This window comes from Sciurus carolinensis, chromosome 19 (genome assembly GCF_902686445.1).
Source record: "Sciurus carolinensis chromosome 19, mSciCar1.2, whole genome shotgun sequence".
NCBI classification, from domain to species: domain Eukaryota; kingdom Metazoa; phylum Chordata; class Mammalia; order Rodentia; family Sciuridae; genus Sciurus; species Sciurus carolinensis.
In genome coordinates this window covers 12,799,984-12,827,366 of record NC_062231.1, presented here as the reverse complement: position 1 = coordinate 12,827,366, position 27,383 = coordinate 12,799,984, and the positions used below count along the sequence as shown (strand labels likewise).

The window sequence follows — 27,383 nt, the reverse complement described above, 5'->3', positions numbered from 1 at the left end:
GTACCAAAATATAAAAATAAATGCATGTATCTTTTGTCCTAGGAATTCTTCCTCTGGGAATTTATCCTACAGATGTACTCGGACATGTATGAGATGATGTATAAACAGTTTATTCCTTGTCACATTGCCGTGATCTAAACAAATATCATGCAGCTGTTAGAATAATGAACTGTGTACTGATGTGGAAAGACATCCAAGAAATACTGTTGAATGAAAAACAGACAAAACAATGTGAACATTGTGCTCCTTTCTGTGAAAAGGGAGGACAGCATTTGCTCACAGAGGCTTAAAGTACGTCTGGAGGTCACATAAAATGCTACTAACAATGATCACAGGCCAGGGGAGGGTGGGAACTGGGTAGCTGGTGTACGAGAGTGAAAAAAAGCAGTATTCACTGGTAGCTCTTTTTATAATTTTTAATTTTTTAACTATGTGAGTGAGTGAATTACCCACTCAAAACAGGCTGGGTAGGGTGGCACACACTTGTAATCCCAGCAGCTCAGGAGGCTGAGGCAGGAGGATCGCAAGTTCAAAGCCAACCTCAGCAACAGCAAGGTACTAAGCAACTCAGTGAGACCCTGTCTCTAAACAGAATACAAAATAGGGCTGGGGATGTGGCTTAGTGGTTAAGCACCCCTGCGTTCAGTACCAAAAAAAAAAAAATTTTTTTTAAGAAATCTGGTCTGGAGAGCAGATAAAATAGTCCACACTGGAAACAGATTGAGAGATGAGGGAATGAGCTGTCCCACTTTCGTGGTCCCCACTCCCTCTCACCCACAAGCCCAGTGAGAGACCCTCACAAGCATGCTACCCAGGCCTCAGGGCATTCTGGGATTTTCTGGGACCCGGATGTTTGCCTGATCCCTCCCTGTTTCCTAGCACCACATCCTTGTCCTGTTCCAGCTCTTCAGCTGCAGAACCCTGAGCAAAGGTGCCCTAGCTAAGCAGTGACGCTAGGTCTGCCCGGTCCCCGGGCTTACCTCTGGGGAGGACTGTCCACAGCAGTCCCTCCGCACCCACTTTCTCAGCCAGGGACTGGGGCACACGCCTGTAATCCCAGCAACTCGGGAGGCTGAGGCAGGTGGAGTCCAAGTTCAAAGTCAGCCTCAGCAATTTAGTGAGACCCAGTCTCAAAATTTTACGAAATAATCAAAAGGGCTGGGGGTGTACCCCAGAGGTGGAGCACTGCTGGGTTCAATCCTCAGTGCCAAACAGACAAAAAAAGGACTCCCCTCCAGACTCCAGTGCCCCTCAGGGCTGAAGACCTTCAACAGGAGCCCAGGGCCCGGGGTCATGCCCCGTACCCAGCATAGGCCGCCTCGAGCAGCTCTCGAGGAGAACATAATTTCTCTGATAAACCAAATCCCTCCTCTCTCCTTCACACGGAGGGGCCAACTTGAGCTCCGGAGCCAGACAGATTGGAGACCGACTCCCAGTCCCCCCTCGCTCCTGTGATTCTCGCCCTGTCTCTCAGGTGAAGGAGGAGGAGGAACAGTGACCTTCTGGCCTTGTTGGGAGGCAGTGGAACACAAGAGCACAATGTGCCCAGGGACCATGTCTCCAGCATCTCCCTGACCTGCCTCTGCCCACCGTACACGGACAAGTCACCGGGTGCTGTGGTTTGGATATACGGATGTGGTTTGGAATGTGTTTCCCCCAGAAACTTGGTCCCCAGTGTGGTGGTGGAACCTTAAGATGTGGGGCCTGGTGGGGGGTCATGAGGCCAATGGAGGCACCACCCTTAGAAGGGATTGATCTAGGTCCCGTGGGACCCTGGTTAGTTCCTTCAAGATGGCGGTGCAAACCTGTAATCCCCGTTACTAGGGAGACTGAGGCAGGACGATCACAAGTTCAAGGCCAACCTGAGCAACTTAAAGAGATCCTCTCTCAAAGTAAAAATTAAAAGGGCTGGGGATATAGCTCAGTGGTAAAGCATTCCTGAGTTAAACCTCAACACTGCAAAAAAAAAAAAAAAAAAAAAGAAAGAAAAAAGCTTGTTATTAAAAAACAAAACTGGCCCCTGAATCTCTCTGGCTCCTTGTCTGGCCATGTTGATCACTCGCATGCATTCCAGTCATTGTGACATCTGCCAAAAAACCCTCACCTGTGCTGAGCAGAAGCCAACAATATGCTCTGAGACCTCCCAAACCAAGCAAGCAAAATAAACCTCTTTTCCTTATAAAGTACCCAGCTTCAGGTATTTTGTTGTAGCAGCAGAAAATGGACTAATACATCAGGTCCTAAAGAAGAAAACATGGGCACTTTCAAATGACCTTTAATCTTTTCCATTTACTACTCTAATTCTTGCCTTCTTGCCTTTTTGGGGTCAGTGTTCATCCAAACCTGGTCCCGACACAGGTCAATTTCTTCCTCCAACCCTCTCAAAGCCCCCAACAGTCTGCCTTGCACAGCCATTCCCAGAATGTACACTGCCCTCAGTGGTCCCCCGTCACATCCCAGGGGGATTTCCCAAGCCCAAGCCTGAGGGCCCTTGGCAGCATTTGGCCTTTCCTGTTGAAATCTATCTCTGTGCTTCCCTCTGTCTGATGCCTCTTATCCCCAAAACGACGACTCCTCTGCCCTCGTGCCTTCACAGTGGGACTAGAGCCGCTTGGTGACTTTGTTCATGCTGTTCCCTCTGCGGGAAATGCTTTTCCCGCCTTTAAATCTGGTTATGGACAACTTCCTGGCACCTCCTCAGACAGTAATGACCCAAACTTCATTGCGTCCCCTGCTCTTCCCTGGCCTGTTGCTTTCTCTAGCAGAAGCGGCACGAGCTTTGGAGTCAGACTGAATTCCCATCTTTCGCGCTTGGCTGTGTGACTCCGCCAGACCAACTGCCTGAGAGGTTTCCTGTGGGAGGGACAGGCCACCTCACACGGTTTTGGGGAGGCCTAAATTCCTATTAAAGCATCTTATCTTGTGTTGCTGGGGGGCAGGGTGGTCTCAGGGGCATGAGGTCAGCTTGTCACACAGGAACACACACACACACACACACACACACACACACTCAGAATGCTCTCACACTTGGGACTTGATGCTCTCTAGTCTCTGTCCTGAAATTCTTAATGATTTTATCCTTGAATCTGTGTTTTGTAAGCTAAGTTCCAAGGACAATGGAGCCTGCACCTCGGCCACCTGTCGCCTCTTCTTTACTTCCCTGGAGGTTCTGGCTGCCTGCGGATCCTCTTTCTGAGCCTCCCCCCCGCCCTCACCCCATGCTACCTGGCTCTCTCCCACCTCCCACTCAGGTGCAGTGTGCAATCCGGGGACAGTGGTTGTAACTGCCCAAGGTCACTCTCCACCAGGAGCTGGAACAGTGTTCAAGTGGGGCGGGGAGAATGGCTTCCCCACCCCCAGCCCAGCTCAGAAATCTGGCAGCTGGTGGGGTGCAAGTAGTGGGTGGGTGGGTGGGGGGACAGGGAGCCAGCTGCTGAGTGTGCACGGGCTCCCATCCGGTTCTGCCCTCTCCCTGAGAGTGTCCCCACGCTGGGGCAAGGACAACATCAAATAGCAAGCATGAAATCCTGACAGGTCAAGAGAGATTATGGAAGAATGGAGAAAGTTCCAGAGTACTCTGTTTTCGTTGGTTACTGTGGAATGATTTTGGTTTTGCAGGGCTGGGGCGGAACCCAGGACCCCACGATGCCAGGTGAGTGCTCTACCCTGAAGCTTCGCCCTTCCAGCCCAAAATGTTACTGCTGTGGACGCCCCGCCCCCCACACCGACATTTCCATTCTATGCTGAATCTCACCAAATTATGGAGATGACCCTGGAGAGATGCCAGAAGGGTTTTAGGGCCTTGGAAGGAGGGCCCCAAACAAGGTCACAGAAAACACATTGAGGTGGGTGGGAGGGAGGCAAGAATGGAGGAAGGATGGATTGTATAGAGGAAAGAGGGCGGGAGGGGTGGGGGAAGGGAAAATAACAGATGGAGACAAACAGCATCACCCTGTGTACATGGATGATCACACAAATGGTGCGACTCTACTTCATGTACAACCGGAGAAATAAGTTGCACCCCATTTGTTTACAATGAATCAAAATAAATAAATTATTAAAAAAAAAAAAAAGGCTGGGGAGATAGCTCAGTTGGTAGAGTGCTTGCCTTGCAAGCATAAGGCCCTGGGTTCGATCCCCAGCACCGCAAAAAAAAAAGAAAAAAGAAAAAAGAAATCGACCAGAAAAAAAAAGGAGGAACTACTCCTTGCACAGCTTTTACCTGGAGACTTGTCACCAGACCCCACCGCGGTAACAAGTATTCCAAGTGCCCGCTGTTAACACAAGGAGCCACCCTGACTGTAGGCCCAGCTGGGTGTCTCCCACAGCCTTCCTCAGGCCTTCCAGCATGGCAGTCTCAGGGCAGCTAGAATTCCCACACATGGCCTCCGAGTGCCAACGAACAATGCAGAAGCATCCGGGACCTACTCACCTAGCATCACGCAAGCCAGCCAGAGTCCAGGGAAGGGCCAGGGCAGTACCTTTATTCCAATGAATCAGGAGGCTGAGGCAGGAGGATCCTAAGTTTGAGGCCAGCCTCAGCAATTCAAGGCCCTAAGCAACTTACCCAGATCCTGTCTCAAAATTAAAAATAAAATGGGCCCAGAATGTGGCTCTGTGGTAAAGAGGTTCTGGATTCGTACCCCAGTACAACAAAAGAAAAACAGAGTTGAGGAGAGGAGACTCCACCTCTTGATGGGGAACTGGTAGAGTTGCTAAAATTCCTATGAATGAGAGAGTTTGCTGCGGCCATCTTTGAAAAGAATAATCTGCCAAACCTATGAATTACATTTTAAGATAAATCCTGTAAATCTTGTAGAGGATCCTAAATTTGCAGTATGTTTCTAGAGTTATGAAATTAAAAGCATTAGTTCGTTTATTTTGCAATACCGGGGATAAAACCCAGGCGCTCTACCACTGAGCTACATTCCCAGCACTTTTTTTTTTTTTTTTCTTTTTTTAAGGATAGACTCTAGGCCAGGCAAGGTGGCACACACCTGTAATCCCAGTGACTAGGGAGGTTGAGGCAGGAGGATCACAAGTTTGAGGCCAGCCTCAGCAACTTAGCAAGGCCCTAGGCAACTTAATCAAATCCTATCTCAAAATAAAAAGGTAAGTGTGTAGCTCAATGGTAGACTATCCCTGGGTTCAATTCCCAGTACTGCAAAGAAAGGTCGATTAACAACCATAACTAAAAAAAAAAAAGAAAAAAAGAAAAAAAAAAAAAACCAGAAACTGGAGGTGGCTTAGGCATCTCTCAGTCTCTGGGATGAGGAACTTATTTATTTTTGTTATAGCCTACCACCCTGATCTCTTAGCAGGTAGTACTGAGCTTAATATACATTTATATTAACAAATGAATTTATATATCTATATCTATCTATTTTTTTTTAATAGGAACAGAAATTGAAAGGGTTGAAGATGTGGTTCAGTGGTACAGTATCTCTGGGCTCAATCCCCAGTACTGCTAACAAAATACACTAGGTGAGCGCAGCTCAGAGGTACAGTGCTTGCCTAGCATGCATGAGGCTCGGGACCAGCACCACAAGAGGAGAGAGAGGGGAGGGAGAAAGAAGAGCCCAAAGATTAAACAGGTAGTCTTTATTTGTTTATTTATTTTTTGTACTAGGGATTGAACCCAGGGACACTCATACACTGAACTACATCCCCAGCCCTTTTTTTTTTTTTTTTTTTTATTTTGAAACAGGGTCTCACTACTTTGCAGAGGCTGGATTCGAACTTGCGATCTTCCTGCCTCAGTCTCTAGTGTGGCTCAGATTACAGATGAGAGCGCCCCTGGGCCCAAGAGAAAACACCCAAGGTTTAAAAGAAAACAAATAAATAGTGTGACTTCTGGCTCTTCCTGTCTCTTTTGGGTCATCTGCTCTGAGAGAAGTCTTGTCATGAGCAGCCCTACAAGAAGCCCACGTGATGAGGAACCTCCTGCCAACAGCCACAGGCACGAGATTAGAAGTAGATTCTCCAGTCAAGCCTTAAATAACTGAGGGCCCAGTGAGGCCAGCTCAGGAGACACCCCGAGCCAGAACCACCAGCTGAACCTGGATGTCTGCTCCCCATCAACTCTGGGATTAGAAATGCTTCTTGCTTTAGCTGCTAAATTTGGGGGTAATTTGTTAGGCAGCAATAGAGAACGCAGTGCGCGCATGCGCGGGGAAACCAGTCTGGTTTGTTGAAGGTAATGGCTGGCTCGGTGGAAGGGGCTGGGCAGCCCCTGAGTTGCCCTCCACCTCGGGCCTCACCCCTATTTGAAGTGGTTGGTTATGGAAGTCTTCATTGTTCGCCTTCCCTTCTCATAACAAAGGTTGGGGGACCCACCCCTCCCCTACTCTCTGCTTGCCTGTTTGGCTGGGGCTCAGACCACACCCCTGGTCATTGATTGGCTCAGGGATCGTTGTATTAGTGATCTATTGCCATATTAATAGTCATCTATTGCTGTTTTACTTATCTATTTCACAAGTTCTCTACTGCTGCCTCTCGGTGAGACCTGAGACCGGCCAAGTGCACAGGGCCTGAGAACTAGCCTTAACAGGCCTGCTGACTTCGGCTTGGCCCTGAAACCACCCTGGACTGCAAGGTGCAGACCTGGGCTTTTCAGTTCCACACAGCATTCTATTCCCTTTTAATGCTAAAAATCCTTGATTTAGGTTTTCTTTTCTTTCTTTATTTCCTTCTTTTTGGGGTGGCGGGGTGGGGTGCGGGTACCAGTAATTGAATTCAAGGACACTCAATCACTAAGCCACATCCCCAGGGCGATTTTGTATTTTATTTAGAGACAAGGTCTCATTGAGTTGCTTAGCACCTTGCTTTTGCTGAGGCCGGCTTTGAACTTGTGATCCTCCTGCCTCAGCGTCCTGAGCCCCTGGGATGATAGGTGTGCACCACTTGAGTTAGGTTTTCTATCACTTGCTTTGTTGTTTTGTTTTGTTGGGTGTGTGTGTGTGTGTGTGTGTGTGTGTGTAGTACCAAAGATTGGACCCACAGGTACTCAACCACTGAACTACCCCACCAGTCCTTGTTATACTTTTAATTTTGAAATAGGGCCTTGCTAAATTACCAAGGCTGATTTTGAACTTGCAATCCTCCTGCCTCAGCCTCCTAAGGCACTGAGATTACAGGCATGCACCACCATACCCAGCGATTTTTCAATTGCTTGTAACAGAATCCTAATAGTATCAGCCCTAAGTATCTGTGGGTTTTGCATCTGGGGATTCAACTAACCAGAGATTGAAAATACTCAAAAAAAAAAAAAAAAGAAAGAAAGAAAGAAAGAAAGAAAAGAAAACTGTGTGTATACTAGCATGAACAGACTTTTCTTTCTCTGCGTGTGTTTGTGCGTGTGTGTGGGTGTGTGTACCTCTGAGCTTCATCACCAGTTTTTTATTTTTCATTTTGAGTCAAGGTCTCACTAAGTTGCCAAAACCGGTCTTGAACTTGCAATCCTCCTGCCTCAGCCTCCCCAGTTCCTTGGATTAGAGACTTGGCCACCACATCCCCCTTTCCCTTATTTTCTGAACAATACAGTCTAACAACTATTTACTTATCATTTGCATTGTATTAGGAATAGGACATCTACAGATAATCAGAAGTATACAGGAGTTCTATGCAAATAACCGTGCCATTTCACATCAGGGACTTGAGGGCCTGGGAATTTTGCTCTCTGCTGGATCCTGGAACCAACCCCCGACCCCGTGCTTAGATGCCCCAGCCATGAGCCACTGAGTTGCTCTCTGGAAACTGAGTATTGAGTTCTTCCAGCACACATGGAGATCATGATGTGAGAGGCCTGTGCACATTTCCAGAGGGACACTGTCCTGAACTGAAGGAGTGTTCTGATCCCCACAGGCCAATGGAGGTAAAAGTCTAACCCAGTGCCCTCAGATAACTTGCTTCAACCCACCAGCCTCTGAAGCTGCTGTAGATTCACAGAGTTTCCTATCGGAGAAGCCAGTCGACCAGCTCCACCAGACTAGGTTCGGTATATGTGAAAACTTGGTTATTATTACACCACTATTGGCAATATTTGCAAGCCTGATAAGCAGACGTTGGCCCTATAATTGTGAGTCAGTGAGAAGTGAAGAGCTTTGGTCAAGGCTTGAAGATACCAGCCTCAGATATTCAGCTTCACCTACCTTTCCAGAAGGAAAAGAGTAAAGATGTCACAAGAGAGCCGACCTTAGCTACTACTATCAGGTTAATAGAAATTAAGGGCCTGGAGATACAGCTCAGGGGTAGAGTGTGTGCTTAGCACATAGTGGGCTTCTTGGTGCTGCCTGTAATCCCAGTGACTCAGGAAACCCAGTCAGGAAGATCACAAGTTTGAGGCAATTTAGTAAGACCCTTTCTCAAAAAACAAAAACAAAAAACAACAAATATATATATATATATATATATATATATATATATATTTTTTTTTTTTTTTTTTTTTGTACTGGAACCCAGGGGCACTTAACCATTGAGCCACATCCCCAGTCTTTATTTATTTATTTATTTATTTATTTTTAAGAGACAAGGTCTTACTGAGTTGCTTAGGTTTCACTAAATTGCTGAGGCTGGCCTCGCACTTTAGATCCTCCTGCCTCAGTCTCCAGAGTCACTGGGATTACAGGTGTGGGTTCCATCCCCAGGAGCACAAAATAAAAATAAAAAAAAATAATAAACAAAATAACTAGCTATCTGGCTATAACTTCAAACAAGGAGAAAATTCACAAGGAACTTCCAGACATAGAACCTGAATCATTATATTTGTTCGATAAATAAACAGGCATTCAACTATCAAGCAGCTGATCTTCATTAAGGAAACACCAGTATACTCCAACATGCGAATCCAAAACAAAGATTCATCTTGACCGACAGTCCCAGAGCTAGAGGGAGAAACGAAGTCTCATATTTTCTGCACGTTTCTTACTCTCTTCAGTGTTAGTCTTTCCTGAGCTCTATTCACAGCGATGAAGAGTCACAGAAGCTCAGGGCTTGGAAAATCACGGCGATCCTTCAGTACAAACCCCCCTCTCGCCCCCACATTTGGCCGGCGGGTGAGCTGGACTGAAGGAAGGGTCAGGGTGCTCTGCTGGCTGGGCAGCCACCGGGAGATGAAAGCATAATGGTTACAGGATTGGATCATCTAGGATCAAAGCCCAGCTCTGTCATTTACAAGCTATGTATGTGACCTTGACAGGGGCCTCACCTCCCAGAACTTTGGTTTCCTTATCTGTAAAGAGAGCAAAGAATACACACTTCGCCAGGCTGTTGAAGGCATATTAAATGAGATAAGATATGGAAAGAGCTTGGCTTCTAGAAGGATCCAACCAGCGTTGCTTTCCCCTGCCTGTCAAATACTTTCCCACACTGGAGGTTCCTCCTGCAGCCTAGAGCCCTGGCGACGGACTAACTGGATCCACGGGTACAATCTTTTTTATGGCCCTTGATCTATACAGGCAGCGTGTTGTCCTTAAGGGCACCAATTTAACTGCCACCAGCAGCCCAGTTTCACTACACTTGGGCCGGCATGAAATATATATATATATATATATATATATATATATATATATATATATATTTTTTTTTTTTTTTCCTGTTGATGATTAGAAAAAAGAAAGGATCACTGTTTTAACTTGTACCTTTTTCATTAATCCTAGGAGTGAATATGTCCCTGCATATACATTTCCTGTTTTCTGATTTATCTATTCATGACCTTGACCCATCTGGATATTGGTGTTTTTTTTTTTTTTTTTTAATCCATATGTGTGAATTATTTTTTATGATCATAATAGGATCTAACCGGCTGGACTGTGGCTCCGTGGTAGAACGCTCAGCTGGCATGTGTGAGGCACTGGGTTCAATTCTCAGTGCTGCACATAAATAAATTAAATATAAATAATAAATTAAATAAATAAATAAATAATGAAAGAAAGGTCCATTAACAACTAAGAAAAATGTTTTTAAAATTAATAATAATATGATCTAATCGTTTATATTTGCAGAAAAGGTGTATTCCTTGACTTTACCTTTTAATATTGAAGTTGTTTTTATTTTTAGCGATTTTTGTTGGGATGGTTATTATTGTGATGATGGTTGGGAAGAATTTCCACATTTATTTATTTAGAGGGGTGGGGACAGAAGCCAGGTCCTTGAACATACTGAGTATGTTCACTCTGCCACTGAGTTACCCTCCCAGATCTGGAGAATTTGAAATTATAGAAGTCTTTCTATATTGTGATTATTTAAATGATTTACCCTACGGCTTTTTCTTTTTTGTTTTCGTTTTGGTTTTTTTTTTTTTTTTTTTTGTGGTGCTAAGGATTGAAACCAGGGGTGCTCCTCCCCTGAGTTATTCCACCAACCCCTTTAAAATTTTTTTTTTTTTTTTAATTTTGGGACAGGGTCTACATTGCCCAGTCTGATCTGGAACTTGCAATCCTCCTGCCTCAGCCTTCTGGGTTGCTGGGATCCTAGGCATGTGCCACCAAACCAGTCTGCCTTCTGCTTTTCCTTCTCCTCCTTCTTCCTTTTTTTCTCCGTTTTGCAGGACCGAGGGTGAACCCCGGGCCTTGCCCATACTTGGCTGTCACTCAGACCCCTGAGCTCCATCCCAGCCCTGTGCTATGCTGTGGAAGTTAGATAATTTGGGGGAAACGAATGCTGTGGGTTGAATCATGTTCCCCCAAAAGATATCTTGAAGTCTCAACATCCAGAACCTGTGAACGTGACCTTATTTGGAAATAGCTTCGTTGCAGATGTAATCAAGCTAGGATAAAGTGGTCAGGGAGGAGGGTGAGCTGGAATCCCACAGGACTGATATCTTTATAGTAAGGGAAGACAGAGACAGGGAGAAGGCCATGTGACACCAGAGGCTACCACAGCTGTAGCCAAAGAGTGCCAAGGATTGCCAGCACCACCAGAAGCTGAGAGACAGGCAAGAAAGGATTCCACCCAGACTCTGAAAAAGGCTTTGCTGGCTGACGCCTCGATTTCAGACTTCCAGCCTCCAGAACTTCGGGAGAATAAATCTCTGTTGTTTTGAACCACCCAACTGGTGGACACAAACCACCCAGGTGAAGGCCAAATTTCTCCATTAAAATTGGATCCAAGGACAGAAATGACACCATGCTGCATGTGGAAGCAGGTACATAGACCAATGAGACCCAAAGTGATATTTTCTTAGCATCTAGAGGAAAGGGGGGGAAAGTTTTCTCTCTACCTTGCAAGTCATGCCAAAATGAAGTCCAAATGAATGAAAGATTTAAATATTAAAAAAAGAAGCATTTGGGCTGGAGGGTGTAGTTCAGTGGTACAGAATGTGGTCAGCATGCACGAGGGCCTGGGTTCCAACCTCAAAACCACAAAAATAAAATAAAATAAAAACAAAACATAGAATCCCTGCTGAGTGCAGTAGTGCATGCCTCTGATCCCAGCAACTCAGGAGGCTGAGGCAGGAGGATCACAAGTTGGAGGCCAGCTTCAGCAACTCGGTAAGACCCCATCTCAATAAAAAATAAAAAGGACTGGGGTTATATAGCTCAGTCATAAAGCACCCCTGGGTCCATCCCTACTAGCACCAAACCAAACCAAACCACCATACAGAGAAACATGAGAAAGAAAAATAATTTTTTTAAAAAACAGGAGAAACCTCTATTTATAAGTAGAATAGTAAATGTCAGAAGCCATAAAAGAAAAGATTGATAAATTCCCCTACGTAAAAGTGAAATTTCTGCATTATAATACATACCTTAAACAAAATCAAAGGTCACAAAACAAACTGGGAAAGACATTTGCAACTCAATTTGCAGATAAAGGATTGGTTTCTCTAATAGAAAGAGTCTAAAAATCAAAATGAAGCTGGGTATAGTGGCGCACACCTGTCATCCCTGCAGCTCGGGAGGCTGAGACAGGAGGATCAAGATTCCAAAGCCAGCCTCAGCTACTGTGAGGTGCTAAGCAACTCAGTGAGACCCTGTCTCAAAAAATACAAAATAGGATTGGGGATGTGGCTCAGTGGTAGAGTGCCCTTGAGTCCAATGCCCAGTACCAAACAATCAGTCAATCAATATAAAAATGAAGAAACCAAGAACCCAATGGACAAATTGTCAAAGGCTATACACAGAAATACACAGACAATACACAGAAAGAAACATTCAAATGAAGCAATCATGTAAAAGGATAGCCACTGTCCTAATAAGAGAAGCTGCAAGAATAGACCTATTCTTCTGTACCAGATTGGACAAAGTCAAACATTTACTAATTTTCACATTTTTTTTTTTTTTTGGGTGTTGGGGATCGAACCCAGGGCCTTGTGCTTACAAGGCAAGCACTCTACCGATCACATATTTTTGATGTATTCTTTTTTCTTTCTTAACCAAGGATAAAAGTCAGAGGTACTTAACCACTAAGCCACATCACCAGCTCTTTTTATATTTTATTTAGAAACAGGGTCTCAATAAGTTACTTAGTGCCTTGCTAAGTTGCTGAGACTGGTTTTGAACTTGCCTCAGCCTCCCGAAGCGGCTGGGAGGACAGGCGTGCGCCACTGCTCTTGGCTCTTTTGGTGTGTTCCTGACACTTATTATCACCGTGTCTGTTAAAACCACAGACACAGGGTGACCTCTTAAGAGTCTTTGCAGCTGGGAAAGGTAGTACACACTTGTAATTCCAGTGACTGGGGAGGCTGAGGTAGGAGGATCACCAGTTTGAGGCCAGCCTCAGGAAATTAGCAAGGCCCTAAGCAACTTAGTGACAATCTGTCTCAAAATGAAAAAAAAAAAAAAAAAAAAAAAAAGCTAGGGATGTAGCTCAGTTTAAAAGTATCCCTGGGTTCAATCCCCAGTTTAAAAAAAAAAATCTTCACAATGCTGAGACTTTGTGACCATCCTATATGCCCTTGTCCTTCTCACCTCTTAACGTTATCTGAGCATCAAGATAAATTTTAAAAGGTTGTGTCTAGTGGTTGACTATGTGTAATGGTTAACTGTGTAGGCTCCATTCTTGGTTCTTGCCACTTGATACCTGATGACCCTGGATAAAGCATTTCACCTCTGAATCTTAAGTTTCCTCATCTGCAAAATGGGAATATCATAGTGCCTACTTCGCAAGGTTGCAACCACAAATTAGGTTGTATTTGCAAACCATTTAGAACAGTGCCTGGCACGTGGGAAGTACCATGGAACTGCTTGCGATCACAAAATGACCCTAAGGTTCTGAAATAATAGAGAACGTTAGTATGTATGTACCAATCAGACCATTGATTCTGAAAATTCCTGTGTTTCCAGATGTGATAGCCACCATACACACACTAGTTACTTTAAAACACAGTCCCATAAGTTTGGCTTTCTTATCTCCATTTTTACTAATAAGAAAACAAGGGATCAGAGAGGTGACGTTACCTGCCTAGGGTCACAGAACTGGTGAGGGCCAGAGCCAAGGTTCAAACTTAAATCTGCTCAAGTGCTTTCCATGTCAGCCGCTCTGTCGTGTTGGGCCTTCCCTTGAGAGTCTTTCTCAGTCTCCAAAAAGCACCCGTGGGTTCACTGAGGATGGAAAAATCCAGCCGGGTTCCAGCTGCCGGAGCTCCTGCCCGATTGCGATGCTACCACTTGATAGGCTGATTTATAGAGAAGTCGGGGAACATTCCCGCACCCCAGTGCCAGCCCAAGGCAGGATTCCTAAGGTGGGGAGAGAGGCGGTGGCGGCTCCGCCTGCTGAGACCGAGGTAGGAGCAGCAGCAGGCGCGGCAGGGAAGGGATGCCAGGGGCACATTCATCTTCCAGCGTAAACACTGTCCCGCAGCTCCTCCGCCCCTCGGGATGGAGCGCCAGTGTGCCCGGGGTGCATGCGTGCAGGCCTGCTCCACCGGCGCATCCACGTGTGCAGGCTGTGCAGTGACCTAGTTCTAAACCGATCTCATGTGGGCCTGGCCTTTGAATGCAGGCCAAAGGCCCTGACCTAAAATAGACGAGCCTACTGCCCTGTTATTTTCATGGCTTTAAAAAAAAAAAATCCTCCAAAGCAAAGCAAGTATTTTTATCCCAGGCCTCGCTCAGAATAGCAACACCTATTTACTTGGAGGGAGGAGACTGCAGGGCCAGTTTCAGTGCGGGTGACTGACTATTCCGGACCGGGTGGACGAGCACACTTAGAAGCCTCCTCCGCATCGCAGGGCCAGGCGCGCCGGGGCCCTGCACCCGGGGCCCGCTGGAACCTGCCGCTGACCCAGCCTCTGCTCCACCCGCAGGGCAGACGAGCAGGTCCTGCGCATGCGCGCCTCACTTCCAACCTCCTCCTGGCTGGGAGACCCCCTGACAGCAGGCTTTGCTTTTAGGTGTGGGGTCCCAAACCTCGGAACAGCGGCTTTAATTTGTATTCATTTATTCTCTGCAGTGCTGGGGACAGAACGGAGGGCCTCGGGCCTGCTGGGCAAGCGCTCTAGCCCCGAAGCCCCGCCCAGCCCCGCCTGGGTCCCTCACCTTTCTTTCCACCGCCAGCATTTGGCTGTGGGTCCTTCACCGGTTTTGAGGAGCGCACACCGCGGCCCTGAAGAAGCATCCGCAGTCATGGCCCAGGTCTGACGGGATGCCAGGAGCCCTGCTGAGCACGTTCCTCCCTTTTCTCTCACTGATTTCTTAGGCCTAACCTATGAGCCTGGGCTATGTTGAGACCCATTTTGCAGAAGGGAAGACTGATACTTAGTTTGAGCAACTCGCCCAGGCTCATGGTTAGGCGGAGGAAGAGCTAGGAAATGCCAACCCAGCTCAGTGCTGCCCAGTGTGAGCTCTGGATCTTCTGCTCAGAACTATACAGATAAGTAAAATAAATAAAATAAAATAAAATGTCTTTTCTTTTTTTCTTTCCGCTCCAGTACTACAGAACGAACCCAGTGGTGCTTTACCCTTGCGTTTCATCCCCGACCTTCCCAGATTCCATTTTTGAGACAGGGTCTTGCTAAACTTCCCAAGATGGCCTGAAATTTGTGATCCTCCTGCCTCAGCTTCAGAGTAGCTGGAATTACAGGTGAGATGCTACTAAGTGAAAATGGTCTTATATCACTTGGTGTAATAACTATTTATCTCCAGAGAGGACCCCAAAATGTGATTTCTGGAGAGGGTTAGGGAGTAGAAATTCCGGACATTTTTTACTAATGTATAAAATTTTTTTCTGTATATTTATATGAGTATGTATCTTTATTATTATTCAATAGTATTCTATATTTAATATTTACATGAATATTATGTAAATATATGACAATTTGTTACTATATTAATAAGAACATATTTTTGTTATTATAAAAATAAATGCTAGTGGTTTGAGTGAGACACAACTGGAATCCCAGCAACTCAGGAGGCTGAGGCAAGAGGCTCACAAGTTGAGGCCAGCCTCAGCAACTCAGCAAGACCCTGTCTCAAAATTAAAAATTAAAAGGACTGGGGATGTGGCTCAGTGGTAGAGCACCCCTAGTTTCAATCCCCAGTACTAGGGGTGGGGTTGGTGGTGGTGAAATAAAACAAACATTAGTTTACTTTGAGAGAAAAATAAACAGGAGAAATCTTCAGCATCCTTGGCACAGTGTGGGGTAATAATTCACACCAACACACTCTGGTTTGGTTTGGTTTTTGGTGCTGGGGATTGAACCCAGAGGCCCTTCACCACTGAGCTACATCCCCAGCTCTTTTCGTTTCTTATTTTGAGACAGAGATTCACTAAGTTGGTTAGGGCCTCACCAACTTGCTGAAGCTGCAGCCCTTGAATTTGCAATCCTCCTACCTCAGCCTCCTGTGCCCCTGGGAGTAGAGGCGTGTGCACTGGCACCAAGTCATACCACAACACTCTGGAGCCAGGTTACCTGGGTTCAAATCCCAGCACTGCCACTTCTGGCTGTGTGACCTTCCGTCAGGGAGTGGTGATCTCTGTGTCTCTCGTTCCTCCCCCATGGAATAGAAGCTAATGATAGCTGCGACCTCAGAGGTCAGGCATGGGGATTAGCATACGAAAAGTTCTGAAGAGGTCTCTGGCACACAGTGAGGACGTAGACTGACTAGAGGCTTGCATGACACAGATGCCTGCTCTTGGGGTGGCATTAGCCAACCAGGTGAAGCTTGCCTTCTCCATTTTGCTAACAAAGGAACTGAGGCACAGAGAGGGGTAGTGATTTGCTGGAGGTCACACAGCACAGCAATTCTGGGAGCCAGGATTCAAAGCTGGAAATTTAATTCTAAATCCTGTGTCTGTCTCAGGCTATGTATGAGTCTAGTACTTTCCCTCTCCAACCTCAACATTCTGAGATCAGTTATTAAGAAGAAACTTTATTTTCGTCCGCCGGTGTTTCCTTTTATAATAACTGTTGCCTGCCGGAGCCATCTCTAAGTGAAACGAGGTTTTCCTTTTCAGGGCACACTAATGGTTAAGTTAAAGGCACAGCCGTCATCCTCTCCCTCAGCCTCTCTGAACCATTTGGCAAAGAGTCATTGGTGCCTACTCTACTTTAAGGACTGTGCTGTTGGGAAAGCATTAGAGCTCTTGAATCAGGAGTGTGAAGGTCGAATGGAGATGAGACTGGACAAGAATGTGTGTTGGAGCCTCACAACCATCTCTGTAATTTTTTCAGTGCCAGGAAGTGAATCCAGGGCCTTGGGTATGCTGGGCAGGTGCTGAGCCATAACCCCAGCCTTTTTTATTTTATTTTGAGACAGGGTCTCACTCAGCAGCAGAGGCTGGCCTCAAACATTTGATCCTCCTTCCTCAGCCTCCTGAGTGGCTGGGATTACAGGCAGACTCTACTGCTCCAGCTTCCCATGTGATTTTAAGGCACAGCTAGGGTTGAGAGCCAACGTTGCTGCCAAAAATCACTTTTTTTTTAGATTGAGTAGTATGTATTTTCCCATGAATATGAAGAAATGATAAAGAAAGGAAATAAAGGAAAGGGAGGGGAGACATTCCCTGTGCCTCCTAAAAGTTCAATAATTGAGTCCATGAAATGAACCCACTGTAGTTGAGCTGGAGAAAAGGTAGATAACTTTACCACATGCACAGGACAGGGGTGGTCACACAAAAGAAAAACGAATACTCAAATACCCAGTGAGATCTAGAAGCGTCTGCATTCTCCTCAGAGGGGAAAGGAGGATGTAGACCACTCAGAGGAGCGCAGTGATTTCTGGGAAAGATGGATGGGTCCTCAGAAGTGCAGGGGCTAGACTGATAAAATCTGTCTGGGCGTGATATCGTCTTCTTGGCTTGTTTTTTTGTTTTGTTTTTGGTACTGGGGATTGAACCCAGGGGTGCTCAACCCCTGAGCCACATCCCCAGCCCTTTTTATGTTTTATTTAGAGACAGGGTCTGGCGAAGTTGCTTAGGGCCTTGCTAAGTTGCTGAGGCTGGCCTCTAACTTGGGATCCTCCTGCCTCAGCCTCCCCGGTTGCTGGGATTATAGGCATGCGCCACCATGCCGGGCTCCAGTATTCTTTCTTGTGATCTGTTTACTCTTCCCTGACTGGTGAGATTCACAGGGAGGGGATTTTTTTCTTTTCCTTCCTCGATGCTGGAGATGGACCCCAGGGCCTGGGGCAGGCTAAGGCAGATGCTCTGCACCGAGTCACATCCCTCGGTTGGGTCTCCCCTTTCTGAATGGGAGTGCGCGTTGTGAGGTGCTGGTTCCTGTTGCACCATTACACTTCGGGTATCATATGGGGCAGAGAACTTGTCTCTTCAGTTCACGGGTCTTTAGAGTAAGAGCAGCCGCACCCGAGAGCCTCGTGGATAACCGGATGAGATGGAGTTCATGAGAAACTTGAGTTATGCCTAGGCCTGAGGCTGAAACTGGAGAAGACTTTGGGGTTTATGGGAGGAAAATTCACTTTGCATGTATGTGAGGGGGTGGGGACCGGGTAGGAGGCTGTGGTGGACCGTCTCCAGTAGGGCTCCCAGTGAATGGCACCTCCCCGAGCCAGACCCCAAGCATCGTCCCTTCCCACACTGTATCTGGGCTGGTCCCCTGACCTACTTTAACCAACAGAAGGTGGCAGAGGTGAAGCCATGCCAGACCTGGGACTAAGAGCTAAATGGCCTTTGCCATGTAGGAAACTACATGAGAAATATGGTGATATTATGCTGGAAAGACCCTACGGACCAACCCTGGGGAGAGCAAGAGGTAGCCCTGGAACCGTCTGGAAAAAAGACTTTTGAGCTTCCACTTGGGCTGAGTCCAGACATCAACTCATCCCCGCCAAACTGCCAGACCCAAGAGGACCACCCCGGATATGCCAGCGCACACAAATGGCACCCCGATGACCCCCTCCAACCTTCAGGGTCCTGAGAGGTCATCAGGTGGGGGTGTGTTTGAGCCACTGAGTTGTGGGGTGGTTTGTGATGTAACGATAAATAACCGAAACGCCGCTGGGCAAATCCCACCAGAAACCAAAGAACAAGGAAGGTCACTCTAGGTGTCCAACCCAGTAAGCACCCTGGGAGAGAGAGAGAGAGAGAGAGAGAGAGAGAGAGAGAGGAATGGAGAAGGGTGGAGAGCGGGGCTGGCGGGTGAACTGGGGATGCCCACTCTGATCCTGGTGGTGTGGACGCAGGGCGGGAGGAAGGGATTCCTGGGTTCTGGGTGCTCAGAACTGGAGGGATCGTGAGACGTTCACTGCAGCAGAAAATGCTGCCGGTTTTGAAGGGGAAAGCATACTTTCCATTTTGGGTAGCCCGCGGCTGGGAAGTGGCGGGTTGTGTGCGTGGAAATGTCAGAAGGGAGGACGGTCAGGGAAGGAGATGGCCCTGGGTGAACAGGTTAACTGAGGTGGGCGTGGCCGCGCACGCGTGATCCCTGCAGCTCTGGAGGCTGAGGAAGGAGGATCCCAAGTTGGAGACCAGACTGGGCAACTTATTTTATTAAAAAAAAAAAAAAAAAAAAAAAAAACGCGAAGGGCTGGGGATGTAGCTCAATGGTAGTGCAACCCTGGGTGGTGCAATCCCCAGTACAAAAGAAGGAGGAGGAGGAGAAGGAGAAGAGAAAGAGGAGGAGGAGGAAAGAAAAAAGTTAGCTGTAACTAACTGAGGGTGAGAATTCACCCAGAGAGAAACCCTGATTTGTGATGAGAAGATATCCAAGGACTGATCTCTCAGGTTCCCCAATATTTAAGTCCAGTCTGAAGGGACAGTCAGAGAGATAGAGGGGAAACCATGAAAAGAAGGTTCTAGAAGGCGGGGTTGGATAATGAAATCCTCCGCTGCTTAGACGAGAAGTCAGAGGGGCGCTGAAGGGGTCATTCGGGCTGGTGACCCTCGGGAAGGCTACTTCAGATTCATCTGGGCCTGATCCTAAACTCGCTTCCTCATTAGCGAGCCTGAGGTGAGTGTGAGTGTGGCCATCAAATGGAAACGGGCCAAGAAACTGGAGCTGTTGCCAAAGAGCCAATCCAACTGGCCAGTAGAGCCGTGGCGGGTGCGGGGACGGAGTTCAGCTTCATTTACGACCAAGGAAAGGCCATTTAAAGCCACTGGGTGGGCTGGGAGCGTAGCTCAGAGGCAGAGCGCGTGCCTAGCGTGATGAGGCTCGGGACCGTCCCCAGCACCAAATAAAAACAACAACGACTGTCATGAGGTGTTATGTCATAACCACCGGACTGGCTGAAAATCATCACAACAATTTAAAAGACTAACAATACCAGGTTTTAGTGAAGATGTTGAGCAATAATTGGAACTCTTGAGCGAGGAATGCAAACTGGCACGACTCTCTTGGGAAGAGTCTGACACTAGCTAGTGTGCTTGTATTTTTATTTATTTTTTGGAATCTGGGATTGGACCCAGGGATGCTTAACCACTGGGCCACATCCCCAGCCCTTTTTGTGTTTTATTGATTTAGAGACAGGGTCTCGCTGAGTTGGTTAGAGCCTCACTAAGTTACTGAGGCTAGCTTTGAACAGGCGATCCTCCTGCCTCGGCCTCCCGAGCTGGTGTGGTTGCAGATGTGCATAGTGGGTTAGACAAGGTTTCCTGGGAGGCCGACTCTGAGGAAGAGGTTGTAGTGCAAAAGATTTATTGGGGAGTGCTCTCGGGAACACCTATGAGGATTAAGAAGCTGAATTTCACATAGGGAGATGGGGAGCGATAATGGAGACCTGAGTCATGGGGTAACCTGAAGCCCCGATCACCCTTCAGAGCGGTCCTGAATTGGCAGGAGAGGGATGTGCCTTTGCGCAGTCATTGACTGGGGTTTCCTTTCGGAAACAAGTTGTTGCCTCTTCCATTAGAGGGCATGATCCTCAGCACCTGGTCCTCGGGGGCACACCATGAAAAAGACACTCCACCCTGCGTCCCAACACAGACTAGCCCCACCTGAGGACGGCTTCTCTAGGATTCGAAGGCTCCTGTTTAGTTTTGTTTGGGAGCTAGGGGTGGAACCCAGGGCCTCGTGTGTGCTAGGCGGATGCTCTCCCGCTGCTCTGCACCCCGAGATCTCTAAGCCTAAGAGAATGAGTGGAATGAACTGCAGCTGTCATGCTACAGCTGCTGGCCTCAGGTTACCAGGGACCCTCGCCATCTCCCTTCACTACTACCCAGTCTAGGTTCCCTCACCTTCAGTCACATCTGGGCCGCTCCGCGTGTTTTACCTAGTGAAATGCTCCTAGGTCTGAGCCACCGGTCGCCATGCTTGTTTTGGTCATGGCCGCCCCATCTGGTCATTGATCATCAAAACCAGTTGTAGAAGAACCAAGAAGCACCCCAATGGATCAGATGGAGTGAGTATCAAAAGTATTTGTCCCTGTAATATATAGTAGCCCTGCTTCCACCTGATGGCCGCAGTCCATTTCACCTGCTAGGAGGATGACTCCTTTTTTTCCCTTCTGTTCCTTGGCACAAGGAGCCCAAAGTGACCAGGTTGCAACTCCTGCTTAAAGTTCAGTGACATTCTTGTGTGTTTCCCAGTGGAAGCAGCTCCCTTCTGGGATCGAGGACCTGTAGACCTACAAAGCCTAGATCCCTGTGGATGCAAAGTCCAAATTCTTCCACTGGCTCCCTGGCAGTGCGTGAGAGAAGCCATTCAGACTTCCACCCCTGGATGGCCAGCTGCAGCTCAGGTGGACACCACCTGTTGATGGCTGTTTAGGGTAAACACTGCCCCTTGGAAGATGGTTGTCATGCCCTCAGAGTATCATTTCCAAGTCACTAGGTCTGCTGCATCGCTTTTTGCTAGCTAACATGATTTTTTTTTTTTTTTTTTTTAGGCTTACCACGTTTTGTTTTGTTTTGTTTTTCTATGGGGATTAATCCCAGCAGCAGGCAGTGTCTTACTACTGAGCTACATTCCCTTTTTTTTTTTAAATTTTGAATCAGGGTCTTGCTAAGTTGCTTAGGGCCTCACTTGCTGAGGCTGGCCTCCAACTTGTGATCCTCCTGCCTCAGTCTCCTAAGTCACTGGGATGACAGCTATGAGCCTCCTCACCCTGCTTACCAACAGTCGTGATTGTAAAAGTCTTTAATATTCAAACTTTAATCACAAAAGTGTCCACAGCAGGGGGAGGGAAGGTTTTCAGGTTCCTGACTGCTTTTCCTATCCACAATCACTGCCCAGATCAAGGCAGCCTAACTTAGTGGCCCAAGTACAGCAGCCCACTCCAACATGACGTCATCAGGACCTCTAGGGAACATCAAATCCAGTTAGGGTCTGACACTGAGAGGGGCCTTGGCGTTCCTCTCCATTCTGCTGCTGCTGCCTTTTGGCACAGGACAGAGTTTTCTAGGGGCTGAGTTTTCCAGGCACTGCTGGGTTGAAATGAGCCAAGAATGCCGGGAGAAAGTCAGAAATGGAATCTGAGTTCTCCTCCGACCAGGGTCCCTCGTCTGTGACCCTAGAGAGCTGGAGTGGATCTGCTCAGATGGAGGAAAGGGGAAGGAACCACAGGGCCTGGAGGCTCGCCAGGCATTGACCCGGAAAGCCTCAGGCCTGCCTGTGGGAAGCAGTTTGGGTCAATGGTACTCCAGGGAGCACCGCGGTACAATGACGTTCAGACAGAATTTATCGTCTGTGTGGCAGAGAGAAAGGACACAAGGCAGGAGAATTCAGAACTACCATATCTCCTTTTTCACAGGTCTCTGTGGGTAGGAGTGAGATATTTCTAGGCTGGGGCTGAGAGAGGCCCGGATTTTATTTTTCCCTTGGGGTCCAGTTTGATGGACTCGGATGTAGATTATAGCCTCCAAATTCTCCAGAATCTTTCGGTCCAGCAGCTTCTTGCCAAGGTAGCTTTTGAGAAGTCCAAGGGGTCCTGCAGTCATTTGTCAACTACTCTGCCACCTTTGCTGTCCCATGGTCTACGGTGATGCTATTGGAGACAGTGGGTCAAACACTTTGTGAGTCTTTAGGTTGGCTGAGGCTCTGTAACCGGGAAAGGCTACTTGGCAACCAAACTGTGTGCCAGTCTCTGTCGAGATGAATCGCTGTCCCTCCGGCTAAGAGAGGGCCAGTGTCATTAGCTTGCCATCAAGTGGCTGTGGAGCTCCTGGATGGTTGCCATACTGAGGGTTCCCTATTGATCTCTGTCACTGGGTAATTGGATATTCAGCATTGGCAGCAGCTAGATCATTCTTAGTGAATGCAGGTGATTTAAGAGCCCACCGGCAGGTATTCCATCCCTATGAGGGACCACTCCAAAGAGTTTTTTAAAATGGCAATAATTCTCTGCTGCAGACTGAACATCTTTGCTCCAGAACCCTAGGAGTCTAGCTGGTGACTGTCACTGGGGCTTGCCACACACACGCTGCATCTGTTCCCACCACAGATACATCTTCCAGATCTGATGACCTAAGAGACTGTTTCACCATAGCCTGGATCTGCTACAAAGCCCTTTTCTGCCCTGGGACCGAGCAAAGTTGGTAGCCTTCCTCAGAAAATGGTCCATCGTCCCTCAGTATCCCTGGGGCACCCCTACTGATACCAGAGTCCTCAGGGTTCAAGTCCACTGGTGGTATACACCTAATGCCAGCGACTTGGGAGCCTGAGGCAGAGGGATTGCAAGTCCGAGGCCAGCCTCAGCAACCTAGCGAGGCCCTACGCACCTGAGAGAGCCGCTGTCTCAAAATAGAAAACAGAAAGGGCTGGAGACTAGGTCAGGGGTGACGTGCTCCTAGGTTTGATCCCCAGCACCAAAAAAAAAAAAAAAGATTTGCACAGTATCTCTGCACATCCTCCTGTATACTTTAAATAATTTGTAGATGACTTATAGTGTAATGGTATATAAATAGCTCTTATACTGGACTCTTGAGGACATAGGACAAGAACAAAAGTCTGTACATATTCAATATAGATGCAGAAAAAGGAGCTAAGGGATGTAGCTCAGCGGTAGAGGGCCTCTGGGCTCAAACCCTCATACAAAAACAAATAAGTAAACTGTTTCTTGTCCTCTTTATCATTAAGATTGGAAAAGAATGTAGAAGCCAGATCCATGGTTGGATACCATACCCTTGAAGCTATGTGAACCTGGTCTATGAAAGATACCATATCTAAAGTAGTAACTGCAACTGGGGTTTCTATTTGATTCTTGCAGAAAGATTAATGAGTTGAAAGGCGGGTAGAAGTCAGATGTGGTGGTGCACCCCTGTAATCCCACGGACTCCGGAGGCTAAGGCAGGAGGATCGCAAGTTCCGGGCCAGTCTGGGCAATTTAGTGAGATATGTCTCAAAAAATAAAAAGGGCGGGGCTGGGGAGATGGCTCAGTTGGTAGAGTGCTTGCCTCGCAAGCACAAGGCCCTGGGTTCGATCCCCAGCACCGTGAAAAAAAAAAAAAAATAAATAAATAAATATTTAAAAAAATAAAAAGGGCTGCGGATGTAGCACAGTGGTAGAACTCTGTACTCTAGTAAATAAGTGGAAGGAAGGAAGGGAAGAAGGAAAGAAGGGGCAGGCTAGATGCTGATCACCATTCTGGAACCCTTTAGGTTTCACATAGAAATCTATGAAGGAAGAATTTTGAGCCTTTTTGTTGCAAAGGAGAAAACGGAAGCTTACGGAGTTACAAAAATATTAATTGTAAAACGCTCTGCTTTGTCCAATCTGCTTGACTCAGGTTTTGCATTTAACCACTAAGCTACCCAGCCCGTAATTGTAATTAGATTTAATTTAGGAAAGGGAAAAACAAGATCTGAATAAACTGCTCCATGTCCACACACATCTATCATGCTTTTTGTTAGAAGTTTAATTAACAAACTCTATTCTGGAATCAAAAGAGGCCAAGTCTAATTTTTTTCCTTTTTCTTTTTCAGGGCTGGGATTGAACCCACGGCCTTGCTCATGCTAAGCACATGCTCCATCCTTGAGCCACAACCCAGACCTACCTAACTTCTTCAAAGTGGGAAATCACACTCAACAGAGAAAGCAACGTTAGCTTGTATTCCTGGCAGGGTTTGGAATACTTTATTTCCTAAGCTATATGCCAGGATGTTTCCTCATTTGATTTTTCCAGAATGGTAATGGAAAGAGAAAAAAAAAAAAAAACAGGAAAAAGTTGCCACCCGAAGTTAAAACATTCCCTTCCATATGGAACAATGCAGCTGCGAGCCAGCAGGGACGAACCTTGGGCAAAGGATGAAGCAGGCCAGGGAGCAGCTACTCGCCATGTGCTCTCAGGCAAGTCACCTACCCCAGGGGTCTCAGCGTCCTTATCTATACAATGAGCAGTGTCTACTCCATGGGGCTGGATGTCTCACTCATCAGCCAGTCCTTAAAAAACCTGGCACAAAGTATCCTTCAATGAACCTAGGCTGAATGGATGAATGCATTAATGATCTTAAAGATGAAGTGATAGTGAAGCCCTGAGCAATTTAGCAAAACCCTGTCTCAAAGTAAAAAGTAATGGTGCACGCCTATCATCCCAGCAGCTTGGGAGGCTGAGGCAGGAGGATTGCAAGTTGGAGGCCAGCCTCAGTCACTTAGCGAGGCCCTAAGCAACTCAGCAAGACCTGTCTCTAAATAAAATATTAAAAAGGGCTGGGGATGTGGCTCAGTGGTTAAGCACCCCTGGGTTCAGTCCTTGGTACCTAAATAAATAAAAATTCCATAGTGGTTATTTGACTATGTATATATTACACATATATATATTTAATTATATATTTGTATGAATATATTTTTTAAATTTATTTTTATTGTAAACAAATGGGATACATCTTGTTTCTCTGTACATGAAGTAGAGGCATACCATTTGTGTAATCATACATACACACACACATAGGGTGCTTGATTCATGTATATATATATTTAATTATACATTTATAGGTATATATTTAATTTAAAAAATATTTTTAGATGGTGCTAGAACTTTATTTTATTCATTTATTTATATGAGAATCAAATTCAGTGCCTCATACATGCTAGGCAAATGCTCTACCACTGAGCCACGACCCCAGCCCTATATTCTTAAAATGTTTAAAAATTTTGTAGTACTAGGGCTTGAACTCAGAGCCTGTCTACCACTGAAGTATATCTCCAGCCCTTTTTATTTTATTTTGAGACAGGTCTCACTAAATTGCCCAGGCTGATCTAGAATTTGAAATCCTCCTGAATTACTGACATTACAGGCATGCACTCTCAGCTTTTATAGAATTTTTTGTTTTTCATTGCTCAGGATGAAACCCAGGGCCTCACACACGTGCAGCAAGCACACTACCACTGAGCTGCACCCTGGCCCCAAAATATATTAATAAGCTTGAAAAAGCATGCATGCTTTCTGACCCAACCATTCCACTTCTGGAATTGGGAACTTAATTCCAATAATTTTAATAATTAAGAGAATAAATGAATAATTATGGTAATCTTAGTTATTCAGATAATTAGTAATTAAGGACACACCAATAATTTAATTACAAGAATGCTCCTGGAGAAACAACTTAAATATCCATCATGTTATTTTGGGTGAGAAATCTATGTGATGCATAGAAAGACTTTATAAGGCTACAAGGTGGTGGTCTTCAGAGTGTAGCCAGGGGAACCGCCGCATCAGGGTTACCTGGGAATTTGTTTCAGAATATGAATTCTTGGACTGGGGATATAGCTCAGCTGGTAGAGTGCTTGCCTCGCATGCGCAAGGCCCTGGGTTCAATTCCCAGCACCACGCGCGCGCACACACACACACACACACACACACACACACTATATATATATATATATATATATATATATATATATATACATTCTTGACTGGGGATATAGCTCAGTAGGAGAGCATTCTTAGCAGGCTCAATTCTCCCTACCAAAATAAAGTAAAGATGCTTCATTCTGATGTTCATCCAAGTTCAAGGACCACTGTCCTAAGGTGTTACTAGAGATTATTTCCTTATAAGTGGCAGTGTGGAATGTTTAATATATTTTCTGACTTTCCTGAAGTAAGCATACTTTGCCAACTGATATACCCAACACAATGTTGACATTTGTTGAACATTACATCGTAACCTATTAGAAACATTATGTTATCAAAAAAAATTTTTTTTGTACCAGGGATTGAATCCAAGGGTGCTTTAACACTGCACTACACCCCCAGCCCTTTTTACTTATTTTTATTTTGAGGCAAGGTCTTGCTGAGTTGCTGAGGCTGGTCTCAAATTTGTGATCCTCCTGCCTCAGCCTCGAAGTTGCTGGGAATACAGGTGTGTACCACCATGCCCAAATAATTTTTAAATTTAAAAATAATTTTAAAATTTTCAATATTTTTTTAGTTGTAGATGGACTCAATACCTTTATTTTTATTTATTTAGTTTTAAGTGGTGCTGAGGATTGAACCCAGTGCCTCACATGTGCTAGGTGAGTGTTCAACCCCTGAGCCACAAATCCAGCCCTAAATCAGAAAACTTTTAAAAAGAAAAATTATTATTTCACTGAAAATGTTTTATGTTCAAGATAAAATATTATAATAGGCCTTTATATGTATTTATAGACATATTCCTTCAGTTTGACTTCTCTTTCAGCACAGTGAACATGGGTCTTCAAAAGACTTAGCCCACTCCTGCCCCTCCCCTGCAGCTGTCCCACCCAAGTACAAGTGGCAGTATTAATATACAGTGACTAGGTACAACACAGCAAGGATATTCACAGTTTGGCATGGCCCGCACCAGAAGATCACTAAGACAAAGACCTTTATCTTAGAAAATATTTCCTGTATATTATGTGTATCTATAGGTAGATCATAAGAGTTACATAAGAGTTCCCTGGTTTTAGGGCTGGGGATATAGCTCAGTGGTATAGCACGTGCCTAGCAAATGCAAGCCAGGAAAAAAAGAAGAAGAAGAAAAAAAAAAGTAGAGGTTGCACTGGAGATTGAATCCAGCAATGCTTTACCACTGAGCCACATCCCCAGCCCTTTGAATTTTGAGACAAGGTCTCACTAAGTTGCTGAGA

The 27,383-nt window shown here is 46.1% G+C and overlaps 1 protein-coding gene and 1 long non-coding RNA gene across 2 annotated transcripts in view; one reads left to right on the top strand and one right to left on the bottom strand.

The window, feature by feature from the left end:
• Raf1 (Raf-1 proto-oncogene, serine/threonine kinase) overlaps positions 1-13,900 on the bottom strand; it is an 84,834-nt gene extending 70,934 nt beyond the window's left edge. The window contains exon 1 of the mRNA XM_047534666.1: positions 13,398-13,900. The gene's annotated coding sequence lies outside the window, so the exon portion shown is untranslated. The remainder of the gene's footprint in view (positions 1-13,397) is intronic.
• Positions 13,901-14,024: 124 nt separating this feature from the next.
• Positions 14,025-24,896, top strand: LOC124971009 (uncharacterized). The gene is made up of 4 exons (XR_007106266.1): positions 14,025-14,258; positions 14,392-14,573; positions 14,870-15,021; positions 24,260-24,896. It is a non-coding gene; the product is annotated as an uncharacterized LOC124971009 (long non-coding RNA).
• The last annotated feature ends 2,487 nt before the right edge of the window (positions 24,897-27,383 follow it).